This window comes from Larus michahellis, chromosome 2 (assembly GCF_964199755.1).
Source record: "Larus michahellis chromosome 2, bLarMic1.1, whole genome shotgun sequence".
In the NCBI taxonomy this organism is placed as follows: Eukaryota; Metazoa; Chordata; class Aves; order Charadriiformes; family Laridae; genus Larus; species Larus michahellis.
In genome coordinates this window covers 34,962,943-34,971,664 of record NC_133897.1, presented here as the reverse complement: position 1 = coordinate 34,971,664, position 8,722 = coordinate 34,962,943, and positions in this window count along the sequence as shown.

The window sequence follows — 8,722 nt, the reverse complement described above, 5'->3', positions numbered from 1 at the left end:
CATGTGGCAGCCCACAGCCACTCCGATGCCTCAGTTGGCTCTGAGAGAATATCTGCTCACGTGCCGTGTTCTTGTGGGCACATGTAACTCAGAGCAGGACTTGGCATGGCTTTTTTGGCAACCCCTGTGTCTGACTCATGCTCCGAGAGAAATACCAGAACTCTCCTCTGCTAAAGCACCAGGAAAAGTCGCCTCTTCCACGCCGGACACATCAGCTGGAGACTCCGTTTTGTGGGGAGGAGAAATTTTCAGGGGTTTTTGTTCTCTCATGAGGAGTTTGCTTTCCCTGACTTGCCAGATCATTCATCCTGGCCACCTCCTTTCACGCTGCGGCCCTCTCTCATGCTCCTGCGTCTCTGGTTACGTAGCAGGGGAATCACAGAAAATGTTACTATAATTAACATGCCACTGTAGGATCCTGTCCCGCTTGTGCTCTCATTCTTGGCTAATGACTCAGCCCTTCTTTTATTCCCCCTTATGGCAATCAACGTGCATCACTGCCTTTACACCGAATAGCAATGTTTTTATTAAGGACATCGAGCATATCCCCTGCACGGCGATGCCAGGTAGAACACAAGCGGTTTTGATCCTACGAACGTAACCAGAATATCCAAAGAGGTTTTTTTGGCCTCATGAATTTCCTGCATCTCATTAGACTGTCCAACGCACATCTGTAACGGCTCACAACCAGGCCTGTCAGCACATGGCTCATTAAAAAGCCATGGCTGCCAGCTTCTTTTGGCCTAAATCCTTCCCTTCGTGGCGTAATACAAATACTGGTCTGTGCACTGAGTACCTTTGTGGGAGTTTGAGGGAAACAAAAGCAATCTCTTATCAAACAGCTCGGTTCCCCGTGGGTGTCAGTGTGTGCTGATGTGCAATAGCCTTTGCAGTCCACAGGATTGTGGAAGTGGAAAATCCCCACGGATGAGACTCTGACCTGAGGAATTTGCCTTGTAAATTACACAGAAAGGTCCAACTGGTGAGAAGGTTTTGGTTTGTCCTCCTGCATTTTTTTTTCATTTCCTCTCCTTCCCCAAGCACTGTATCATATGCAACTTGTAAAGTATATACCTAAAAAAAAGGGGGAAAATATATGAGGATTTAAATCGGGGATGTTATTTCCAATCCCCTTTTACTCTGTCCTAATTAAAAACCATTTCTGGTAAATTTGTAGAATTTAATTCTTGAAGCATGTGAGCCACTAAACTTATACCAAAAGCCAGAATACCTGAAACGTAAGCTGCCTTGAAACTTTCGTCATCCCAGTAACAAAAGCTGGAGGTACAGCCCAAGTATCATCACCTTGCCCTGCTAATACTGCTCTTCCTCAGGAATCTCAGACATTTCCTGCATTGAGGATCCAGAGAATTTCTCATGAAAACATTGCTCAAGACCTATTTTGGCTAAAAACGTCTTGATTTATGGCAACTTAAAAAAATTAGCGTGTCTGTTGAAGCATTAAAAAGCACTGAAAGTTTTGCAGGCATGTATTAAGGAAGGAGGAAGAGTGGCTTTTTATTTAATACTAGCAAGTTGGGCGTTGGGTCTTTTTTTTAACAGTAAAAAATGTTATAATCAGGTAATCAAACCAAATATGGATGTGAACGTAGGTGACACCTCTCCTTTCTCCTCCAGACCCCATTTGTCCCATGAGTGAGAAGGTCAGAGGGCCGAGGCTTGCTCAGAAGGCCCAAACAGGGCGCGAACAGCATCCCCAGACCCCATCTGTCTCCTGTGGGAGAAGGGGGGTGGAAGAGGTGTCCCACCCGGGACAGGACTTCAGGGGCTGCTGGGGCGGTGCAGGTGGTGGCCATGCTGGGCAGGTGCAGAGTGGCATTGCCATCCTCGTCATGCTGAAACCAGTGTTTGTGTGGCGAGCGCTGGGAGAGGCATAGCGAGGACGGGCAGCAGCCAGAGGTCGGGGTAGTGCTGGACAAAGCATGGGAGAGCAAAAGCTGTGGCTTCCTGTCATTGTCCTCCCTTTCCTCTTCCACACGTCTGTCTCCAGCCATTTTCCATAAATCTTTCTTTCCAGGTCTGCCTCAGCAACCTGGTGAGCGTAGGTGGGGTGACCACCAGGGTGCCAGGCGCTCTGCGGCTTAGCTCGACGAGAAGGGCTCTGCAAAGTGCACAAGCTCTTCCCACGGCCAACTCCAGATGCTGTGGACCCAGCCAGGCCTCCTCAGTGCCAGGAGGCACTTTTCAAGCACTTTCCTCCCTCATCCAGGTTATTAAGCCAAACTCTTTTCCCTGGATGAGGCAGGCACAGCTGGGAAGAGAGCTCAGGGTGCGAGATGCCGCTATGCAATGCACTACAGAGTGTAACCAGAACACAAACAGCTTTTGCTTTTTTTTGATTAATCTGGTTTTCCTCCCCTCAGCCTCCTTTCCCCAACAGATTCCCCTTGTCACAGATGCCAGAGTTGCATCTCCAGTTTGTTAGCAACAGGACTAGGTGATAGTCTTTGGGTATATACTTTATCTAGTAAAAAGGGCAGCAGAGGTTACGTAAAACTAAGTATTCACAGCTAAATATGGAAAATGGTTTTAGCCATTTAGCTTTTCATCTCAACAAAACCAGCAGAAGACAAAAGGACAACAAAAAAAGAGTTTTATCTTCAGAAAGTGTTTCTAATCAAGAATTTTAAAAACAGAAACAAAACTTACAGTTTCTGCTCGAACAGAATGTTCAAAATATTTGGTTTAGCTGAAATTATTCTTTAGTGAATGCATTTTCATTCTTACTTCTCCCAAAACAACCTGGAGTAGAATGTCTTTGCAATGGCTTTGCAATTGCAATTTGCTAGGGAAGAACTTGCCACGGCAGAATTAATGGTGTCAAGTAAGACCCTGAGCTGGTTTTGAAAACCTTCTGATACACATCCCATCACTGATTCTGGCATATCTAACAAAGTAACTGGTCCTGCAGACGTAGCCCCTCCCTGTTGTCTCCTCAAGGCTCTCTTGGTACTGTCTCGGGGGCTGCGACAGACCCTCGTGCTCTGAAACCTGTGACTGAGTGGACACATTGCTCATCTTGTTTGTCACTGAATGGAGAAAATCCCCTGTCTCAAGATCTGAGCATAATGAGGCTTCTTAGAAAAATATGACCTTTTGAAATCTCTACTACTAACCACCCAGAGAGCAGCCATACCCGACAGAAATCCTCTGTCTTTTGTTATTTTCCTGTAGCATCATTAGTCACCCCTTCTGGAGTTTGCTTACCCTTTTCATGTGTGGGACTTCTTTGTTTGAGACACTTTATTATTGTTTCATGTGCTTGAAAGTATTCAGGCAGGACCGGAGCTGAACAGTGCTAGTCGTTTCATAAACAACTTGGGGAAATACCTCCCCCTCCCTTGACAGATTTGCCATTTGATCTGAAGCAAGATAGGACAAGTGAATGCGATGAGCTGAAAGAGGGAAGGCCGCACGAAAGATGTATGGCTAATGTCCTTGTAGAACATCATTTACCCCTCGAACCTCAGGAAATATTTCCAGAAAACACACACAACTAGCATTCAATTCAACCTTTAATGGTTGCCAAGTGTTTTGGAAGGTTTAAATAGTGCAGAGTCCTGAGGAAAGCTTTGGAGATGTTTCTGCTTCTGTGTATTCACCAAACCCTGCACTTCGAGGTTAAGGTTAAAGGTTTGGGGTTTTTTCCTGTTTTTGTTTTTTTTTTTTTTTTTTTTTTCCTAGACTGATCTACTGATCTCATTTGGGGACATGATTCTCCCTGCCTTGTCAGAAAGCAGCTGGCACATTTTAGAGGCAATTGTCTAAATAATAAGTATGGTAACAGTAATAGTAAAGCCCCTTCTGAATTTGACTTGCCATCAAAGAGGTTAAATGAAGTATCTGCTTCGGTGCTTGAAGTTCCTGGACATTTCCAGTTCCAAGAGTCGATCTGGCCATTATCTCCCGCCTCTTACTCCCTCTGCCAGTAAATGAAACACAACAAGCCACTTTTTGTGTACCTCTGTTTCCAGGGAAACATTATCTCGAGTGACACGGTCTCACCAAGCCTAGTGAAGAACAGAGCTACCGGGGTAACTTAGTTTTGTCCTCTGTGACAGTGTTTGTAGCTGAGACATTGACTAATACGTGGGTCAATCTGAGAAGGAATGAGGGGGGATGACGGAAATTCCATCAGATTTTGGGGAATACAAATAGAACTACTGATGTTAAAAGGTATATATGTTATGCAGTAGGTAGTTTTTAACAATATTCTGGTCTTCACAAATCACACATAATCAAATAACACAACCCGTTATATGCAACATTAAAAAACATTTATCAGTGCCTGTTTTCTTTTTCTTGTGCTTTTGGGTTTTTTTTTTTATTTGTTAAAAAAACCTGAGACAGCTTAAATATGACTTGTGTTAGCACAAGCTTATTATTAACACATGTGAGTGCGCCAGTCCTGGTGGCATTATGATTGAGTGTACGTAACAGGAGAGAGGATAAAATACATTTTTAGATGTATTATACTCCCCATAAAGATGAAACCAAGCTGAAGACGTCATGGCAAAAGCTGAACTTTAACGAAATGTTCTTTAAATGCTACTCACACAATCCAGTTCTTTACTGATGCTCAGCAGTAACTATGTAATGATGACCAGGGTGGGGTAAGCAGTGCTCCTGTTGGTTTGAGATAGTTTTTAAGGACACTCGGTGTGGGGGTGTTGGCCCATGGTGGGTGGCACTTCTAGGCTCCTTCTGTGCTGAGCGTTTTCTTAGGGCTAACTGGGGTTCAGGGCAGCAGCGGGGCACTGCTGCCCCTGTGTTTTTCTGAGAACGGTGGGCAACTGTGGGATGGCTAGGGGGGAGAATGAAAATAGGAAGCCTTCACAGGAAAGCTATACTTTCTGGAAGAAAGCAAGCCTCTGGGAAAGCAGAGAGATGAGGAGAGGTTTATATTTGCGGTAAGAAGCGTTTTCAGGGAAGGTGGTTCAGGTTGTGTAGCTTTTCATACACCATCTCTCATAGAAGCCAGGAGGCAGCTTCTGGGGTCCGGACAGACCTGCTGCTGCTTTCATAGCATGAGCTGTCTGGGTTTTTCAAGTGCAAGGAGTTTAATTGCTTTCCCAGGACATATGGCTAAAAAGGCCTAAACATAAAAGCTAACAAAGGTTTATCTACTGAAAAATAGAATAAATCTGCGTGAGTAACTAACATCATGTGGGCAAGTGCAGTATGTGAGTCAAGAGTGATGGGTTATGTGTCTGACTAAGCTGAACAGAGAAATTGCATCATCAAAGCCTGATGACTGTGAGAAAAAAAAAGCTACTTTTGACTCCGCAGGATTGAACTAAAATGCTGAAAGCAAATGAAATTTTCCCATGATTCAGTTGATTTTTTACTTGCATTCTTTCCAAACTTCTCAGCATGAAGCACTCTAATGTATTTGAATATATACATAGTTATATATTTTAGAAATTTAAAACTATATATCCATTTAAGTATACTCATACATATTGCAAAGTGTATGCTTTCCTCTCTTCCATAAGTGGGGCAGATTAGACATTTTCTCTTAGAAAAATCACATCGATAACTGTTCATTTGTGAGATACAATTAAGAACTGATAGATGCAAAAGTTATTTAATGATGGTGGATGCAGACCAATTTATCAGAATCAATACACATTACCACACTCTGTGACTAAACATATCAGTGGGAAATAATTATAGCAAGGTACTAAGATATACCAAAAAAAAAAAAAAAAAGAGACAAAGAAAACATTAAAATATAATACTGGAAGAGTCCCAAAAGTATTGGGTATTGGCATAAATTCATGGAAAAAGTTGCTCCAGGTCTTAAAGTATGTGTGAAATAAGAAATTGAAGAAAATAGTCATGTGAGTCTTTATTGGGAACCCTATTTATTCAAACTAAAACTACATTACTGAATATTAAAAAGTAAATCACATTACAGATGTCTCTTCACATTGCTCTAGCATCATAAAAGTGGTCCATTAAAATTTCATTTTCGTATTCAGGGTTGCTGATATACACTTCATTTACAGTAAATAAAACATATGTACTGGGTTTATAACTAAGACCATTAGTGCTGATAAAGTGATAGTTGTTTGGTTGAGTTTCCACTGAAACTACACATATACTACATTGCCAGGTGTCTGTTCATACGAATAGCAGATGTGAAAATGGGAACTCCACGTACCATTTGAAGTGTGGTTTCATAAAAACCAGGCGATGCATGGGATTGTCAGAGACACCATTTATTTTGATCCCTGAAAACGTTAACTCCCTGTTTAGAATTCCCCTCATGCCATCCAAGAGGGAAAAAAATAATCCAGATTCTGCTAATTCGCTCATTATTATAAGCCATTTTGGATGCTTTTGCAATCTGTAATTTTCTTTTCCATCTTACACATTCAGGATAAATAATTCCTGTCTCCTGAATGTTGGTCCTTTGCTCCAACCTTCCTGCACTGCTAAGAACTAGATGAAGAAATTTCACCCTCCTGCACTGCAGACGCCCTTCCCCTTCCTCGAAGCACTCCTTGTCTGCAGAGCGCGCTCCCCAGTGCCTTCCTGGTTAGGACCTCCAAAACGTCTTTGCAGGACTGGTAAGTTAACCTAGCTGTCTCTTTAAGAAAGATCAAACATTCAGAGCGGAACTCCCGTCACCTAAGATAAATGTATAATCTGAACAAAACCTGAGACTCCCCATTTAGATTTATGGTAAGAAATAGGCACTTCCCTGGTGTAGTTCACGGTATGCTCAGACAGATATGTGGAAACAGATGAGTCACATCCTAGAGGAGCTTTAAAGGCAATCATCTGATTGATTGCTTCAGCCCTAAATGTCTGCAGTTGAGTGGTAAGTGTCCCACGGTAGTGCCTGTTTCCCCCTTGTTTCCCTCTTGGTAGAATACCATGTGCATTCTCTGCGAATGCTGCCCGTGGTGGATCAAAGGTGGAGGATAGCCTTTTGCAACCAGGGGTGAGCTTCAACAATTATTTCCACAAAAATGGCCATATTCAGGTCATTCTTGCAAACCTCAAGGACCGTAACAAAAGGAACTATTCCAGTGGTGATTGATTAACTGCAAGGTGTTTTTGCTTTGGACTGCATAGGAGAAGGCAGTAGTCACAGATGACGTTCATACCGATTAGAAAGAAATGAGGATGTTACTCCTGTGGCAACAGCACAGCAAGGAAATATACAATGGTCAATTCAAACAAGTCCACAAAATCTATTTGTTGAGCTAACACGACTTTAGAATATCTTTCTGAGAAAGCATTCAGTAAAATAAAGGTTGGCATCTTCAGGAGAATTGCAGGAAGGCTTAGCGAGTTTGCTTTGGAGCATGTGATACCGGTGTCGTTGGACAGGCTGGGGATAACTCAAGCGGATGTGTGAGCTTCCCTAAGGGCACGGCAAATTATTATTTCCAGATGGAAAGTCATGCTTCAGAAAATAGTTCCTGGCCATAACTGCTGATGAGCCAGGTAGGCAAGAAATGCTAAAATGAGAAGATGACTGCTAGGGTCTCAGGTAGACAAGAGCCGCTTCCAGTCTAGATGACAAAGCGCAGAGGCAGATGGAAGCAATCCAGTGTAAATGATTCACTTACTGAGAGCAATGACCGGTCTTCTGCTGAGAAATTTTTGTTAATTTTAGAAAGTAATCCTTTTGCACCGCTATTGCTTTTGGCACTTCCCCTCTCATCTCTGTCGGTCCTTTTGCATCGGACCACATGGTGCAGCATCTGCTGTGTGGGCAAGGGAAGGTGCTTGAGGAGGAAAAGCAGCCCAGGCAACTGGAAGAGAACAGTCAGGGAGAGCTATAACCCTGGAAAATGTCAGGGTGATGGGCAACCTGTGGTAAGGCTTATATATAGGGCAGCTGGAGGTTGGTAAAGAATAGCGAGGCAACTGCATTCTTCTACCTTTGCATAGAAAACTATCAGTCCTTTACAAATACCTAAGGGTCAGGACTTAGCAAAAGCAGCCCCTCAGGTATATTTTATGAGAAGAAAATACATTTATGCTGTTTGTAGCCTTGTTGCCTAGCTATTTCTTTTCTTGCCTAACTATTTTGAAGATATTAGACACACATTAATGTCTCAGACGTGGAGAAGATGTTTTACGAAGTCAAATTTTCCCTACATGCAGCAGTATGGATACAGAGAAAGAAGTCATGTAGTGACTTTCATCCACTGTCTTGACTGGTTCACGTACTGTTTGGGTACAGCTGTAGCAACTGCCAAACCACATTTCTCCAGTATAATCCAAGCCCATTTGCAAACAGAAGAGCTTGGAAATACCTTGAAAAAGCTGTCACTTTATTTTCTTCTTCAGCAAGACACAACGACGGCTCCAGGTAAACTGTATGAAAAGCTTCTGCTTTTGGTTGTTTCTCCTTAGAAAAAATGAGTTCCCTGGGTAGAGTGCCCCTGGAAGCAGGCGGTGGGAGAGCCCTAAATGCAGGCAGAGCTGGGGCACTGCTGTAACAAAATGCTTCTTCGTGGAAGGGGAGGCACGAGCCTCATCCAGAGAAGACATTTAACCCTTGAAACCCAAACTCCATCGGCAATAGGTTATTAGCTCTTTTGCTGATATCTATATGGTAGGAACTAGCAGATAAAGATCTGTTTTGTTTATGTTTTTTTTTTAACTGGTGTTACAAGGGCAGCTATTTTCCTAGAGCAGACACAGTCCAGGAGAGCAGTTTCACTTCAAACCCTCC